The sequence below is a fragment of the Papilio xuthus genome, unplaced genomic scaffold (genome assembly GCF_000836235.2).
Source record: "Papilio xuthus unplaced genomic scaffold, Pxut_1.1 DF826945.1, whole genome shotgun sequence".
Lineage (NCBI taxonomy): Eukaryota > Metazoa > Arthropoda > Insecta > Lepidoptera > Papilionidae > Papilio > Papilio xuthus.
In genome coordinates this window covers 3796740-3815021 of record NW_013531704.1, presented here as the reverse complement: position 1 = coordinate 3815021, position 18282 = coordinate 3796740, and the positions used below count along the sequence as shown (strand labels likewise).

Genomic DNA, 18282 nt, shown 5'->3' with positions numbered 1-18282 from the left:
GTTATTTTAATTTAATATGTCTAAATCCTATAATAACAATGAGAATTACAATTTACTCACTCGTATTTATTTCATTTAAAGATAATATTATAACGATTTCGATAAGAAATAAATATTAACTGTATTATTGTAATAAACAATCTGTATTATTTTTTGAAATGAAATATAGTTATTCATGCACTCTAGTTTAAATAAATATTTTTGAAAATTGTGATAGATAACCATGTTGTTTACAGTTTTTAAAAAATAGAAAGTAACAACAATAATTTTTGTCTTTGTTGGTCTAAATATTGAATTTATTTTTTATATAACTCGTGTCAAGTTGTTTTGTAGAAGTTTTAAATAAAAAAGATGTTTATAAAAAATAACTGACCTCACAACAAGCCTACGTTTAACTTGAACATTTAAATACCTATTTTTACTGTTTACCTTGAAGGTCGTTGTTTAAATTGCCTGCAATTAAGAGTCGTTCTACTGTGACCATGTAGCAATATAAATTAAAAACAAATAAACAATATTATTATTTTAATTATCGATTATATTTTAATAATAATAACAACACGAAATATTGATTATTTATGAACATCATACACATATGCAGACAAAACACCCCCTAAAAATTTATAATCATAATAATAATAAATAAAAGGACATAATAATCCGGACATAAATAAGAAAATGGAAAAATAACATTTTTTTTGCATAAAATTTGGCTTATGACTCATTTAGATGTACAATACATTTTTGAATATGAACTGAATATTCAAATTAAACTAAAGAGCACCTCCTTAACTTTTTTGCAAGATTCAAACTCTATGTCAGCTCCTCAGGTAAGCTAGTCTGAGCATAAATCAGGTGGGCCCACTGCGGGTCGAAGGCGCGCGCAATACTATACCCCCCTCTCGCTACGTATTGTACACAGAGCAGCTTACTCTCGTGGAAAATTGCGAGCAGGCAAAAAGTTTGGATGGCATTACACCAGCGTCGATTAATAACAGGATGAATCTAGAGAGACACATGCTTGGTCACATGTTTGTAATAATACCAACAACTAGTTTTTTGATTTAATGATTTATGACACCACATTGCAACTGACTGATTCTGCTTTTAGAAAAACCTGTTATAGACTGAACTTCCATTAGGTAAACGAAAAGATTTGCTTAAAACAATAAAAGCCTATACAAGCCCTATAATAGGACTAAACACACTAAGTCATATTGTCCTGATACCATAGAACACCAACAGGGGCCCTAGGTAATTATAAATTAAGTATACCAAATAGACCAGTGAAATTTTAAATTCAGATTGTAAATTCAGATGATTTAATTATTTTTTCTGTCAGAAAAGGAAACCAAATAAAAGTAATTATTCTAGTTGACCTTTTAACCTGAATATACGTGCATCGATCTCAAAACAGCTACCCATATTGGGTCGGTGCCGATGTAAATGTAGGTCAAAATTACGCTAACCTGAGTTTTATAACTTGAACTACATTAGCAAGTAAAATGAAAACGGTCCCACATTATACTCGTATTTCGATTTTTTTATATTCTCAACTTATAAATGGAAAAGACAAAATTATTTTAAATAAATTCCCCGTTAATTTTCTGTTTGAACTGCGATCTAACATAATTTAAACCTTATTCAAATGTACATACTTGTAGAAATGTAATGTTGTATTTACATTATAAATAACGGCCATTAAAACGTCTAGGGCATATTGAAATACAATATAGAAAATGTTTAAGAAGTAAATAATAAGGAAGGGTGAATTGTTTATATAATTCTCCGCAAGCACTGCAATAGGCGGTGGGGGGCACTAGGGGGATACTGGGGGCACGGTGCGCGCGCACTCCGCCGCCGGTCGATACGCGGGACCCAAACAAACCTGGCGCGATGGGCGACTGACCCATTTACACCCAACCGGGACACCGCACCGCCAATACTATTATGTCACATATAGGTACTGTGATTTTATGCAGATTTTAATCACACCATACGTAATAAAAATCTTAATTACTATGTAAAAAAAATTCCAATCATTTTATAACCCCTGCATGAACTTTCTTGATAATGGCCATGCATACTCTCTACTGTCATAATACGTAAATAAAACTATAAGAAAAAAACTGCATGACCCACAAATTTAGGAAATCAGAGTTTTGGTTGATTTAAGTTTATCCGTTATCTGTTAACTGATGGCCTATTTATTTGTATTATCACCAGTGGTTTCCGAGAGCAAAATCCCCGTTTAAAACATATCGTTATCTCTGTTTTGTGAAAGATAATGACAGGGATGACAATATGTTTAATCCAAAAATTTAGGTCTCAGAAACCAGCGGTAAGCATGACACCGATATAAACGTCAATATCCATGCTATGCTTGAACTATTACAGTGTAAATTGGAACGTAAGATAAACATGCAAGATATTTACGCAGGAAAATAACTATATTTAAGCGAGGACATCCTCAATCAACTGATGATTTACAATCATTTCATGGTACGGGGACTTCCCTTTACTCTCTAATTGTTCGGAAAACATTCAGAATAATATGAATACTCAACAACGGTTTGGATTGTTTCATTTTATAGAATACCAAACCGTGCTACAATACTAATATTTCAACGATGATGAAACCATATTTCAACAAAGTCTCTAAATCATAACAATTAAGTACCCTATCTCTCTCCGTATATCTGCCTCTTGATCTATCGTTCTGTAGGCTCATCTATACTAAAGATATTTATCGTCATCTCTGCGAAATTATCCCTAAACATATCAGACCTCTGTCAAAGCTAAAAAGCGAACTAAGACCAATATACAATATAATATTTATTTGCTTCGCCGCAGTCAGTAGACTAGTGAATCCAATAGCTGATTTTGCTGGCTCTACCACAGTTAAATATAAATGTGCCGATGCAGATGTGTCACTTCGAAAAAGATAGTTGTAAGTGTGATGCTAGACTTTGAAATGCGCCGATCGAAATAGAATTGTCGGACGCCGGAGGGTTGGCGGGATGCACCGAGCGAAAGGTTATCTTTATTATTAACACACTAATTCGGGAAGACCCAAACAAAGCATCACGAGCTCGGCCCACATACCGCCGACGTCTGAGGGCCGGGCGAGGCTACAAATACATGATTCATGCAGCCGACACATGTCACCAACTAAGCGATCTGCCATTCAGTCATCGATTACAACTTAAAAAACCGTTGTATAACTAATTTTCAAATATGAAGTAACATAATTTGCTTTAAATTAATTTAAATACGGAAAGCAGCAGCTATAAAATAAACTGTTCATTTCTTACGTCAATGCACAAATGTAAAATTGAAGTTAGAATAGGGCTGTTATGCATTTTTAAAACATTTTATGATATCCACTATATTGCAAATACCAATAATAATAAAGTAATAGAACCATAGAAATATTCAAGTTTATAATTCTCACGTTTGATTGTATTTCTAATTCGAGTTTCACAGAAAAGGTGTTTAATATCAATTATAAATAAATATATCCAGCTATAAATAGATTATTGTTTTTATCACGAAACGATTCAATCACTTGGTTTATACGTTTCATAATTGGGTACACATTTAGTTATTCATTTGAGTGCGTTGAGCATTTATAAACAAAACATCGGGAATTCCCGAGCGCAAAATACAAAGTATGTTTACATTGCACAGCTTACTTGGACTTAACAAAGAGATTTAAGGTTGAGAATTTATCAACATACTCTTTGTTACCAAATTAATATTGTCAATTGTTTCATTCCAACTCTTTTTCGATTCTACTCTTGTTTAAAGTAGAATTACTAGCATGAAAACAAAAGCAGCATACTACGATGACGCCATATTTCACTGAACTCGTTTGCTAATCAACTTGACCAAACAAACCTGAACTGTATTGTAGGCACGGCTTGCGCCATACTTTTCCGTGCAACATGACAAGTAAATACGTTATAAGTATCAGCCACAGTGTGGCTCAACAAGCTTGACCCACATACGGCGCGCACACATCCTATCGAAAGCGCATTCCACTGCCCGTACCCCCCTCGCAGCGCGCCCCTTTCGCTTCGTAGCCTACGCGGATCTCTATTGCTAAACAAACATCAATCTCATATAGAAAAATCATATCAATAAGTCAATGGTTGATTTTAATTGAAGAAGGCTCTCGTAAGTTATAGAGATAACCAGAGGAAATTTTCGTAAAAATGAAGGAATTAACAGGAAACTGTTTGTATTTAATAATGTTATGTATTATGAACTATTGTTTGACCACGAAAACTATAACAGATCAACATATAGTGATATCGTGATCACGGCTACGCTGCGTCGGTGGAAAGTGGTTGTGCAATTGGCGTATGACCTCAGCAGCTCCGTGAGAGCAAACAGTGGCAGTGGGGCTAGAATAAACTGCTGCACGGTTTTGTTACACAGTATACAGGTAAGTAGGCGTGTTGAAAAATGCACGGCCGCGACCTTAGCCCAGTTGCGCGCAACACCGCCGCCGCGCCGCCTAGGCGCCCGCGGGGAGCGGGCTGTGCGCGGAGGCTGAGGGGGCTCGGTCGGTACCCCGCGCCAATTGCTGCTGGTCTTGTGACTTGTGACACCGTTTAGAAAGGCTCGTGTCGATTGATGTGTATATTTGGTTGCCCGTATGTTTGTTTCCATTTTATTTATGTCGCTGAGATTATTTTTAGCCACCTAATTGCATTGACGGTTCATAAATCAGACGTTGCCTTAATTTATGTTTTTGATGATGATAATTTATTAAGAGACCATGCACAATATGCTCAACGAATGAGTTTAAAGCTTAAACGTGTAGCAAATTATAGGTGAAAAGAATCAATATACAACTCTAACTGTAAAGAAGAAAATGCTGAACATAATGCAATTTGAATTCATCGGATGTAGAGAAAACATCGGTGAATGGTTATTTTCATTTAATTTTTTATTTAAGAGGATTACGTTGTTTTACGTGAAAATTCGTCAAAACAACAACCTCAATTGTCTCATGCACATTTTGACGGCGATTCGCCAAACTATCTCCACTGAGATCTCTATAAACACACAGAGAATGCTTTAGTATGTTTGTCCTTATTGTTAGGCCTTAGGGAAAAACCTGACCTTTGCAGAAAGGTTAATAATAATTAACCGGATATTAAATGAGAAATCTTTTTATATTTTTCTATGTTGCAAAAAGTAAAATCGGCCTTGTTTTTTAAATAATATAATTCTAGAAAAAAAAACTATTTTAATTATTTATTATTTTGCTTCATTACTTACTTTTTTTTTTATTTATTTAAGCTTTGTACACAGTTTAAAGTACATAGTGTAACATTACATAGAAATACAATGATGTACAGGTGAGCTTAACTCTAAAAGAGTTCTCTTACAGCTAACCTTGCGATACAGAGAGGATGTTACTTCTTATGTGTGTCTTTGTATCGTAGTCTAAATAAGCTATTTGCATTTTGCTTTGTTTACTATTATAGTATAAATATAGCGGAGAGCATAAGCAAGCCATATGTAAGAAGATACCTTTCTATTTCAGTGAACGAGCGATACAAAGAGCCGAGCAGAGTACCTTGCATCGGTGCGACGCATTGCTTATTTCACACGAGGGCACAAAATGGGTATGTTCAGTAGGACATTGCAATACTACTATCCTTAGAACCCATACGACGCGCTGCATCGAGTCAGAACGACAGTGGTAATGTTTTATCCTACTGTTGCACCTCGTCGAGCTGCCCTCGTGTGAACAAGCATACGGGCGACGGGCGACCTTGCCGCGGACGTTTGTATCAAAACGACCGCAAGCCGCGACCAGACTAGAGCCGGGCGTGTAAACAAAAACACTAGCAAACGACTACGCACGACCCAAACAACATAAACAGGAAACCCGGCACTGCGGGCCTTTGCTACGTTAAATTAAATCAACACTACGTTAAAAAGTAAACTTAAAACCGCGCACGCGCAGGTATTTGTGCACAGCGTAATAACCATGATACGCAAACTATGACATTGTTCTACATGTTTTTGGGAAAACAATGAATCGACATATATTCAGACTTTTTTTAAGTCTAAACGTGGCATTGTCCTAGCGAAGATAAGGAGACGTAACACGTAACATGTTTTAATATGAATGATTCGACAATGCGAAGTAGCGATATGAGGTAATACTAGGGAGGTGAGAACATTATATACAAGCTGACAAGAACTTAGAATATGCAAGAGCCTCAATACCTAACAGAAAGCCATTATAAAATGAATAAAATTAAAAATTTTAGTCACAGTATCAGTTACTTTGCTTTAACAAGGGCCTCGCATAATCTCACGGAAAACGGAAACAAAAAGGTTTAAAGAACTTTATATGACTTCGCGGCAAAATTTAAGGCTTTTCGTAAACAAGGCTACGAAAATCTTTGATCACGCGTATCGGTGTAAAGCGCTATGCGTACTGTTTAGGTTTGCTCAGCCATCTTAAAAATCGCTGCAACTGTTCTGACGACGACCTTGAGAAATAGGTTGCGAGGGATAGTTTTGGCAACTAAACAACAAAATGTTCTTTACGCGTGCCTTTGTACGAAACACTATGATATTGTATTGTGCAAGTGGCTAAGCGAATAAAATCGCCGGGTTTTGAAAATTTATGTAGCGTTGTGTACAAAGGTACTGACAATGGTTAAGGAAAACGACTGATTGTGTTACATGTTTATGCAAATATTTAAGCAATGCTAATAACATGCGCAGAAATATTCTGGTTACATCCGGTTAATGCAGTCCAAACCGATAGACGGCGCATCCTCGTCAAATAATCACGTAATCACATATTAAAGTCTGGACTTCAATAGAAACAACACCAGCTTGATTAATTTTTAGTATTTAGCAATCTCTAAGAATATTAAATATTGTGGAGTTGAAATCTGGTAGCAAATTACAAAATATCAAAAACTTAAAACACCTATTCGTATAAGAGATTTATTTTGATGTTATTGTTCGGGGACTTTTATTTTAACGGCTACTTGAATTATGTGCCATTCGTGTTTTACGAATTCACATTCAATAAACAGATTGATGTACTTAAAAGTAATAAACGTAAAGTATGTCAAGAGTAAACAGCACATTTATAATAAATCTATTATACAGGGGTCTTATTTTAAGTGCCAGAAAAAAGGAACAGGTAATGTACAATACTTATGCGATCTTAAATATTTAGTAATCATTTTTTTTTACTCAACTATTATAAAGTTATTAACAAATTAAAATTTTATAAAATCATGTATAAAATATAGACCCAATACTTTTCACAAAATGCTACAAATCACTTTATTGATGAAAAATGGCTTGGCAGTAGGGGGGGGGGGTTGGCAGTGAGTGCGCGGTGAGCAGGGAAATATTTTTTACTATTAATTATTAATGTGCAGTGTCGTGTCTGTTCACAGAACCCAGTACACACCGCAATACGCCGAGAGACAGTCAAAGCCGGGCCGACAGTCGCTCAGCCATGGAGGCACCATCGTTTTGGTATTTTACGAAATGTCCTCCTTTAAAAACTATTAAAGTGATTCTAAATTTTAATCTCAATATAATTGTAGATATGCATCGATGATAATAAATTACATATTTTTTTTTGTTATTTGTATTTAATTACATTTGCTATATCCATGTTAATAATATGATATTAAATGTGCGTAACATAAAATATGCTATGCTATATACTTCTTAAATTGCTTTATCCGTGTGTATCATATAACTACCCATATTCAATAAAACATCATTACCGTGATTATAGTTAATAGCAATTTGTCCTGCATTTCACTTCCAAGCTTATGGTGTTTGTACAAACATGTCGTAAGTGCAGCAAGATTGCCCGCGGCAAGGCTGAGGCGGTGTATTACGCCGAGATCCTGTTCAACAGCTGGTTACGTTACCACAGTTCTAACAAGACATTACTACGTATACTATATCTGAATAGAAATATGGACATAACAATAGTCACGGTTACATGATTCTAAGTAAGAACCCGCTTTTGTACATTTCGTGACGCAAACGCATGTAGTTCTAGTAAACTGGTAAACAATAGAAGTATTTTTAAAGTTAATTATATACAATGCTAAAGTCTTGTCTTAAGTCTAACCTTGGGTTTTAACTGGTTACAAACATTTAATCAACCGTCATCCCTTTTATTTAAGAAAAGAAAATTGAAAACAGTGTGTTTTCGTACTGGTGATTGGGCAGAGAAACAATAACTAAACGAACTAACTAAAGAGTTTATAAGTACATATTATGTATTGTTACTTATATAAAATTGTTTTACATTATTATTGCAGACATTTCGCAGACAAAACAATAATAGTTGCCTTGAGATAATGCTATTTCACAGAAACACGTCAATTTCTGCCATCAAATATTTGCTGAAATATTTCTCAGAAATTCATTTCTATTAAGCCAGCAGCAACTGATAGTGACTTTCACTTCTCCACTTATTTGCGTATCCTTCGTTTAATTGAAAGCGTGAATTAATTAAACAGACGCATCAAATATTCATTTACATGGCATGGCAGCTATTATATGTATTTTTTTTTAATTCTGCGGCAAAGGTAACATGTAATACACAAGTTTTTGCGTAAATTGTTAATTTACTTATTTTTTTTGTTTAGGTTAGAGATAGTAAAGATAATAGATTGATAAACAGTGTTACTTCTTTCAGAATTAACATTTGCATACCTTGTTTGCATCTGATTATTTAGTCATAGACAACATAATAAAACAGTCAAAAGAATTATCCGATCTCAATGTGAGATTCCTCCTGTCGAAACATTCATTTTCCCAAGACAATTAGAGGAGATAAATAGAAACAAGCCGTCGCCAGTGACTCCGTCTAGCTATATGTTCTTCCAGACTACACATATGCCAAATTTCATCGAGATTTATGCATCCGTTCTGGAGATACGTTCTAACAAACATCCAAACTATAGCATTTATAACATTAGTAAGAAGTAATATTTCAATATGTGAAAGGATTTATAAAATACATATGTATCGTAGCGTTATTTGTTGTGTTAACAATTTAGAACGTAAATCATTAAATAGAATACGTCAATGCTACACACGTCTGCATTCTTTTATAATGACGTATTAATTTAAATTGGATTGGTACTACATACCTATACCTATGATAGTTAAAGACTTAATTCGGATTAAATTAAATTAAATTACAATTAATTAAAAAAAGAATGTTATAAAATTACAAAACAGATTTATTGGCAATGAAAGGATTAAAAGTATAATAATATAAATTATTTAATAACTAGATGTCGACCGCGACTCCGTCCGCGCGGAATTAAAAAAAAACTAATTAGTAGAATATCTGTTCTTCCAGATTATGCTCTACATCAATGCCAAATTTCAGCGATTCACAAGCAGCTGTATCGGTGATACCCTCAAACAGACATCCATCCATCCAAACATACGCATTTATAATATACTAGTAAGATAAGTAATTGGTAATTAACTAAAAAATAACTAAAATATAATAATTTACAAAATTAAAAGTAAGAAAATGTCATAACAATATACTTCATTTAAAACTTTTACACGAAAGAAATACGTTGATGTATATTCCATTAATATTCCAATCTTTACGATTAGCAATGGCAATGAAAAAATTGTCAACAATGATGAGACCATTACATTAGCAGTAAGGCAAAACAAGTATAACATTAACTCTTTGAATCAGATGTAATTGAATCTCAATAGAGAAGAGCGCCGTCTCATTATAATCAATTGTAATTAAGATCGGCCAAAGGACGGTGAAAGCTATACGTAACGTAGCCTAGTCACGTAAGGACACCGACAAATCACCGTATAAACAGAATCGTTTTCCTTATGCCCTTACCTTTCTAAATAATATATAACCAACCAACGAAAAGAAACACATTCTAGATGAACTATACTGTGCGCTTTGCTCAAACTCGCGATAAATGAACGTACAAATGTTTGACAAAGAAGGTTAGAAGTATTAGTAAGTTTATTTTAAGATTTAAGATATAGAGATTAGGTAGAATTATTGGAATATTATGTCATTCCTGTACGAATTCCTAAAATGTTACAATTAAACCAAAAAAGGTGTCCATTACAATCTAAGTAAATGCTAACCAGGTCTTGGTCACCAATCAACGTCACACCTCACCTTCAACCCATTCCAAAGCTGCTAGTTGACATTTGATAGTTTACAAATATGGAAACGGGCATAAGAATTCCACACAATCTTATATTCGAGAAATTTCTTTTATAGTACTTCCTTAATATGCTTTAATTTATATTTTTATTAATTGCAAAATAAGAGGTAAATGTCGACTTTGACGCATTCTTCAAAAAAAAAACTGTTCTATTAAATGTCATGTTTTTTGTCTTTTTTGATAGTTGTTTTGGAGATACGTTATAACAAACATCAATCCATTCAAACTTTCTCGTTTATAAAAAATATGATTATTTTTATTTGCTAATATTTTTCCAGCGCTTGCAGCCTTAGCTTGTACAAAAACCTTTGCTTTAGACCCAGTTTATTTAACAGGTAAATATAATATTCTTTACGTGTCCTACGCTAGAGAAATTTCTACACGAAATAGAACACGATATCAACAAAACAATCGTGCTTTCCCCATTTTAATGACAATGTGACAAATTAAAGCGATTAACACCGCCATGACGTCCATAAATTAAAATACCTTGCAACACATTGAACAACATTTACTAGAAATGAAAGCAGAAATGGAAAATCTTCTACCAAAAACATTTTAATTTACCAAAAATATTTTATTTTGTGTCCGATGTTGAACACAAGACATACACAACAATAACACATTATTGCATACAAATACTGCCTAAGTAACGATAAACATATGCCAATAGTAAACGAAAAATATAACCTTATATCTGTCCAATTAAAAGCATAAACATTAATTAATCATGTCATATTATAGATAAAGAACAATGTAATTTTAGTTGTTAGATTTTTATGTTTGATTGAAATAGATCAGAGGGTTAAGCTACGGAGGATGGCTAAATTTACAATTGCATATCACATCTAGTTTATCTACTGCAAGGTTCCGTTGAAACCGTGCAACGTAGCGGGAAAACACCGGCGCTATGAAGCAACGGACGCTCCTCCGCCGTCAAAACATGTTGTGCAACGCATACCGAGCGCCGACATCGCATTCTACTCCATTTAGCTTTCCGTTCTAATAAATTACTACCAGCTATTTATGGGCCCCCGGCGGGGAAATGACACCGATGTATTTGTTTACACTTTTACAGCGTAAATTGAAACCGAACGATAAGTTCCTTTTTAAAGTATACAACATACATTTCAAGAACTTTTTCTTGGTTATATTTATATTGATTAAGTAAAATATTAATGTTTTGTTCCACGATTATTTACATAGACTACTCCAGCAAAAGATTCTGAAACTGCCAGTAGAACAGTAGCTGGCCTGGCATGGAATGGCGATAGTTACTTTTCATTATTTTTCCAGCCAGCGCTGATTTTGAGCGCTACTGGCCTATATGACAATGTAAACCAGGCATTATGGTATAAAGAAATACATTTCTTAGTTAGATAGAATTTATCATAACATATTTAAAGTAGAGCACAGTAAACCATTTACTTGGTTACAGAAATAGGCGCCACAGCGTTACACTTACACGGCTTCTAACAAAAAGGAAGACCTATTAAAGTTTATTGACGTATAAAATTTTACAAATCAGTCCTTTTTATATTTTTATTTTTTTTAATTAACTTGACAGTATGTTTTTTAACTCTTTTGATAGTGTTAGATTTTTATAACATCTTTAATCCTAAAGACCCATATTCCGTGACAGCCGATACCCGGTTATTAACAAAATTCTGACCGTATTTGATATATTAAATTAATTTTAAATCCGTCCTAATATTCATTATTACAAAATCCAGAGATTTCAGATTCAAATATGTGAAGCTTGTTTTTATGTTATTGTAGTTTGTTTTTAATATCACGTGCTAATTAATACATCCTCTGGAAATTACCAAACACGTACTTCTCTATCAGCTCTGACCAAAACCAATGGAAATACCAAGCTTTGAAAAAAATATAACTAAGGATATCATAAACCACATAATTTTATTGTTATTTAGGTAATACAATTCTGTCTGAAAACAGTGTTGAGTTGGGAATAATGATGCCTAAAAAATTTAGAATAATAATTTTAAAAAGTTTGGTGCATTTAACCCGAATAAAAGAATTAAATTATATATTCAATCTTATGGATGGATGGATGTTTGTTAGAAGGTATCTCCAGAACGGCTGAATGGATCTTTATGAAATTTGTCAAAGATGTTGAACATAGCGTGGAAGAACACATCTAAGTTTTTTTTTAATTCCGCGCGTATAAAGTCGCGGACTACAGTTAATGGAATAATAAAGTTAAAATATGAACTAGCTATATTATGTATGATATGGAATATATTTGTGAAAGTAAACAATTAATAAAGCTCAACATATGTGAACCTTTGGACATGGTGACACGAATACGATATCAGTTTGGCGCCAGCACCTGTCCTTATCAAAATACACCAACAAAAAATAATTCACACTCGTAACACGCTACAAGAACAATCAAGAGCAAACATATCATACTTCTTACTATCTTACTATTATAATATTATTAATACGAATGTTTGGATGGATAGATGCTTGTGTAAAAGTACCTCCGGCTGAACGGCTGAACTGGTTTTGATGAAATTTGGCAAACATGTAGAACTCTCCTCAGTCGATTAAAGGTAGGCAACGCATATGCAATTGCGTATGTCTATAGGCAACGGTCACTTCGCTATTTCAGCGATTTCAGGTGGCCGGCCGCTCGTTTGCCACTTTTTGATATAAAAAAAAGAACATAATCTGGAAGAACACATAGGCTACTTATTATGAACAGGCAAACAGACAATCTAAACACTACACAAATTAAGTATGTAAATGAATCCAACATAAAAGAGAGGAAGAAAAGAAATCCGCGTTGAAATTTCACGCAAGTCCCACGTTATCGTGCATGCGTTGTACCTGTCGATAGTAATATCATTAGCATACAACGCCCTTCACACCGAAATACCCCAGTTTGCAAATTACTATGTCATGACAGAAATAGGTCGCAGAAAATGATGACAAATGTAAAACAAGTTAATGAAGTGATGAAAACATCCATAACCTGGTTATCTTAAAATAATTTTGGTTCTAACTTATACTATTTTTTTTAATTACATTAGTATTCATTATTACGCAACACACATCATTTAACATCTGCGTAGATGTTTTAAAAACCCGTAAAGGATGGTGATAACGACAATAAGGCCGCGGGCACAGAATAAGCGAGGAGCGAGGCGATGTAAACAAAATACTTTTTTTTATACTACTCCGCTCCCGTTTGTTTCGTGCTCAACGCTGTATTGTGGTATACTTTTGATTGCATCGCCCCGCTCCGCCTGTCGATCCGTCCCGCTCATCGCTAATTTCATGGCCGCAGCCTAAGAGATAAGTTATGTTGTAAGGTCACTTGCTATTGTAAAATCATTATGTATCTATACAATATACATTGTTGTATAATTTATTACATGACCTTTGAAAATGTTACGTCACGTACTTAATGCGCAACGAGAACGTCGTGTACAATAGCATACACCGTTTTCACAAGATGCAACGAAAAATTTAAATTTCAAAATATGGGATTGTACTAAACAATATTTCTGTTAAATAAATGCACATCGAACGATACAACTCTCTCGTTTTATTGTCACACTCATGACCAACTCAAAATTAACCCTTTGTCTGACACCATAAGACGCAAGTAAGCAAAAACGCCCCGTCGAGAAAGCATTCGAAATTGGCGATTTAATGAACGGCTTTTATAAGCTCGTTTCTATTCCGTGATTATGACATCGTTCACTTCAAAACAAACGCAAAACAGTTATGTAAGTTAGAAAGCTGAGACACGGTCACGGCTCCCACAGCCGTAGTACATTGCGCTGTTACTTCTATCATGTTTCGTAACTAATTTACTCGCTTGTTTCTTGTTTGTAAATCTTAACACGAACAAAATATTATTGTTCGTTACATATGTACTAGCTTTTAATACGAAATAATGGAAAATGTCATATTGCATATAAAATATATTTCTATTTTCCCCCTAAAAGTTTTTGTGATATGTTTCAGACACGGTGACCTCAAGGCGACTTCTTATGATCTGTTTTGGTATTCCTAAACGTATTGACAATTCTATAAAACGTTTTCATTCGCCGTGCACGAAATACAATGATGTCATTGTGTCACTGGGGTACATGTTTTTATGTCAGCCACTCTGTCCTTGATTGAGAACTAGAAAAAAACTTCGTTCCAGATTCATCGAAAAATCCCAGTGTATATTTTGATATTTTTCCCTATACTGCACGTAGGTAACACACATTTTAGTTAAACTAATTCCTACGAATTAGGCGCTTCTATCAAATAAATATTTGTAACAATTCTTGAAAAAAAAAGTCACTTTAAAACACTCTAATAAAACGTTTTGTCCATTACCATCAAGATCATATAAAGGTTAGCCAAATATTCTATTAGATCATGGAGTGCTTGGAACTTATTCTGCTGCGATGTAGATGCGTATGTTGTTTTGTTTGCTGCGGCCTCGACACTCCGTATTGTTATTGTGACATCAAAGATGTTTCTAGAACGTGGAAGTGCGTTTCTGTAATTAGATACATCAATCATACTTATTCGTTTTTAGTCTTTTCACAAGTCTTGCCGCCGCCCATCAGAAAACTTATTACGAAATAGTCATCACCAAGTAATATGGCAATACACATTCTTATACGTTTTTAGGTTATTACACTGTATTGCCTACTGTTTTTAGACAAACAATATAATTCCGTGGTTTTTGATATCTTGACTCGGTATTTCCATTGGTTTGGGTTACAGACATGTGTAAATTCCAGAGGAAGTTTTAAATTAGCACGCTGTATATGTTTGTATATAATTAAACAAAAACAAACTACATTATATTAAATGTAGAATATTAATTCATGTTCAACCACCGTTACATCTAATTTCATGTTTTGATGTGATACATAGACGCAATTTTTTCTTGAATGATTTCACGTAATCATTGGACAATAACTGTAAACATTTTTCACAAGAGTTACTACTATTTTGGAAACTCGTTTGTCTATACTCTTTGCTGTTTTTTCTACAAACTTCAGAATATATCTGAAGTACTCAAGGATGTAATAAAATTACAAAATCCTCACGAATTTGTAAATTTGTAATTCAGTTTGTTTTCTATATCCACTATTAAAAATTGAATGATATTGTACATTGTACTTCATCAATCATAATGTTAGATATGTCATCGATATGTAGCACTCTGGGTTTTACCATGTGGTGAAAGACCATCTGACCACGAGTTCATGACATTATCTGTTGTTATCACGGAAGTTGCTATCAGAATATGTCATCATAACATTTGTTTGGTGGTTATTACTCTAAGACTTAACTTTTCCTTTAGACATTGCGTTTGTACAATTTGATGTTTTAAAAGTAAATTATCCCTTTCTATCAGTCAAAAGCCAAGTAACTCAATGTTATGTCCGGAATTATATGTATCCCTTTACAGACCTAACGGAATGCTACGAGTGTCATACAATAAATTGGATAATACTTATGTTTATATTTGTGAATTTAAATTAATTTATCATCTGTGTACTTTTAGTCTGGACCATACTTGATATACCGAATATTATGTAACTTTAGTTAATTCATATCAGAAAAAAATTATGGCTTGTGTACGAATTGCTTTTATACGAATAATGTTATTACATTCCATAAACCCATTTGATCCTTTTGCATAAATCTATTATAGATATTTATTTATGACGTAAAGACATATTTGACAAGACGGTCTTAATTGTCTATGGTATCGTTGATATGATTATAAGAAGCATTACAAATGAGCTGCAAGCGGTTCGTTCACGTAACGCGATCACGTCTCGTTTGTTTGTAAACATTACTTGGTGAAGGTTAATGACAGTTTCACTTTAGCGTAAGTTTCCACTGCCCAATCACCTGTTTATATAATTGTCTCTACTTGTTCAAAGGCAATGAAAGATATGAGTAATGAAAATTACAGTTACACTCATATTTACGTTTAAGGTTGTTCTAAGTTTTAGGCTGTTTTATGAACCTAATTATAGCTAAATATTAATATAGTTTAACGTTTGCTTTTAATCAATGAATTGTCTATGACTAAATAAGCTGACACATATTCAGTGCATAATATCTTTTATATTTCATAAAATAATATTTATTTGTAATATATAACACTGATATAATAAAGCTATTATTATGCATATAATTCGCTTACGTACATGGTTGTATTCCATAACATTTTCTCGTTTAGATTTCACCTTCACACGATTATTTTTTCACTTGTAAAGAGTACGCAAACAATGGTATTTACTTAAATGAAACACATAACATAATTGTCTGGGAAATTTACCGTAGAAATAAAAACACAGTTGTAGGGTTGCCATAACTAAACAATGAATAAAAAAGTAAATATCCATACCGAGGACAAATACAATTGTTCTGCTCCAGTTGCTTTCCGTCTAAAGTACTGTTAATTCGACTCGTGTGCCGCTTATGTTTTTTTATAATTTTCTAAGCTATGATTTTTGGACAACCCTATATGGAAGAGGAAACTCAGCTGGGCAAATAGTGTGAATCAGTGAGAACGGTATTTGAGAACGACCGAGTTACCATACACGTCCATGTTTCTTACCTTGTTCCGCAATCATGAACTGGTTACGTGCTGTGGCGCCTTAACCTAGATGCTGTGCTGTGCCCTTGAGGGCCATCTGCTTTACCAACTCCTAAAAATAACAAAAATAAATTAGAAGACTTACGTGTTAAATGTGCGGCCGTAAATATTTTATACCTTTAAATACAATAATAAATAGTATTTCCTCTTAAACATTTTTTCGAAATAATGAACACCAAAGTCTACAGACTTACTTTAAAAATGTGCCTTTCTTTCTTTACAATTGAAAATTTATCAGGTACAGCTTGTTTCTCAAAGTTGTAGTCTAATAATAAAATGTTCATAATTTGTATACAGTAAAACGTGGTAAATAGATTTTAAGGGGGGCAAATAGTAACATATTATGCAAAGATTTTCTTTAACAAATCAACGATTTTATGTGAATAGTAAAAAATTGCAGTAAATAGTTGATGTACTAACGATAATTCATTCAATATCATGGTGTAAAAATTATTTCTAAATTTATGTCTATTCACCCCATTTTACGGTATAATAAGCTGTCAAAATCCCACCTTAACAGTGTAAGGTAGATTATTAAGGTGGGGTTCTTCACCAATTCGTTTTGAACTGAGCTATTTTCGATCCACGTAAGAGGTGATGTAATCATTTTAAACAAAGTTACAAAAAGGGGGTGGTTCTTAATTCATCTCTATTTTTTTTTATTTTTAGTCATGCATCATCGTTCATCAATCTCAAGAGGTATATCTTTTTAATAAACCCATAGTGCACTATAACTAAATTTGCTTGCCAATTAGTGGTAATCTATACATTAATTTGAAGAAAAATATTCGTGAATAGTCTGATACCTTTACAATATTATATCTATTTTGATAAACAAATGGCATTGACTTGACAAGATTAGATTCAAGGCCGTCTAGTCTGGTTAGTGAAAGTTTGGTTATGTGGCTATATTGGCAGTAAAAATTACTGTATATAATAAAATATACTTAATCCTAGTCGTTTTATGTTTTGAGGATAAAATAGAAATATAATACCATACCATTTGCTATGAAACACTCCAATTGTTCTCGTTTTAATAAATGCAATATTAAAGAAACCACGTTTAATTAATAAAGTTACAGTTCACTGAATACAAATACACTCGATATTTAGTTCATTTTATCACAAAAGAGTACTAGAAAACTTTATTTTTATGTTATTTTAACAAAAAATCAGAAAATGTACTATTTTATCAGTGACAGCTACCGCAGACATTGAGGATAAGACTACTTTTTCTACATTTGATTCAAACGCCATCTATTATTCAGAAGTAGAAATAGAACAAAAACACAATGTCGCAAATATTCAAGTAAATTCAAACCAGTTATTTTTCTAAATAGTTTAACGTAGTGCCAATAGATGGCGCTACTGGCT

The 18282-nt window shown here is 33.5% G+C and overlaps 1 long non-coding RNA gene across 1 annotated transcript; it reads left to right on the top strand.

Moving 5' to 3' along the window:
* The first annotated feature begins 4585 nt into the window (after nt 1–4585).
* LOC106121264 (uncharacterized) lies at nt 4586–7604 on the top strand. Its single transcript, XR_001228047.1, has 3 exons — nt 4586–4661; nt 5561–5642; nt 7452–7604. It is a non-coding gene; the product is annotated as an uncharacterized LOC106121264 (long non-coding RNA).
* The last annotated feature ends 10678 nt before the right edge of the window (nt 7605–18282 follow it).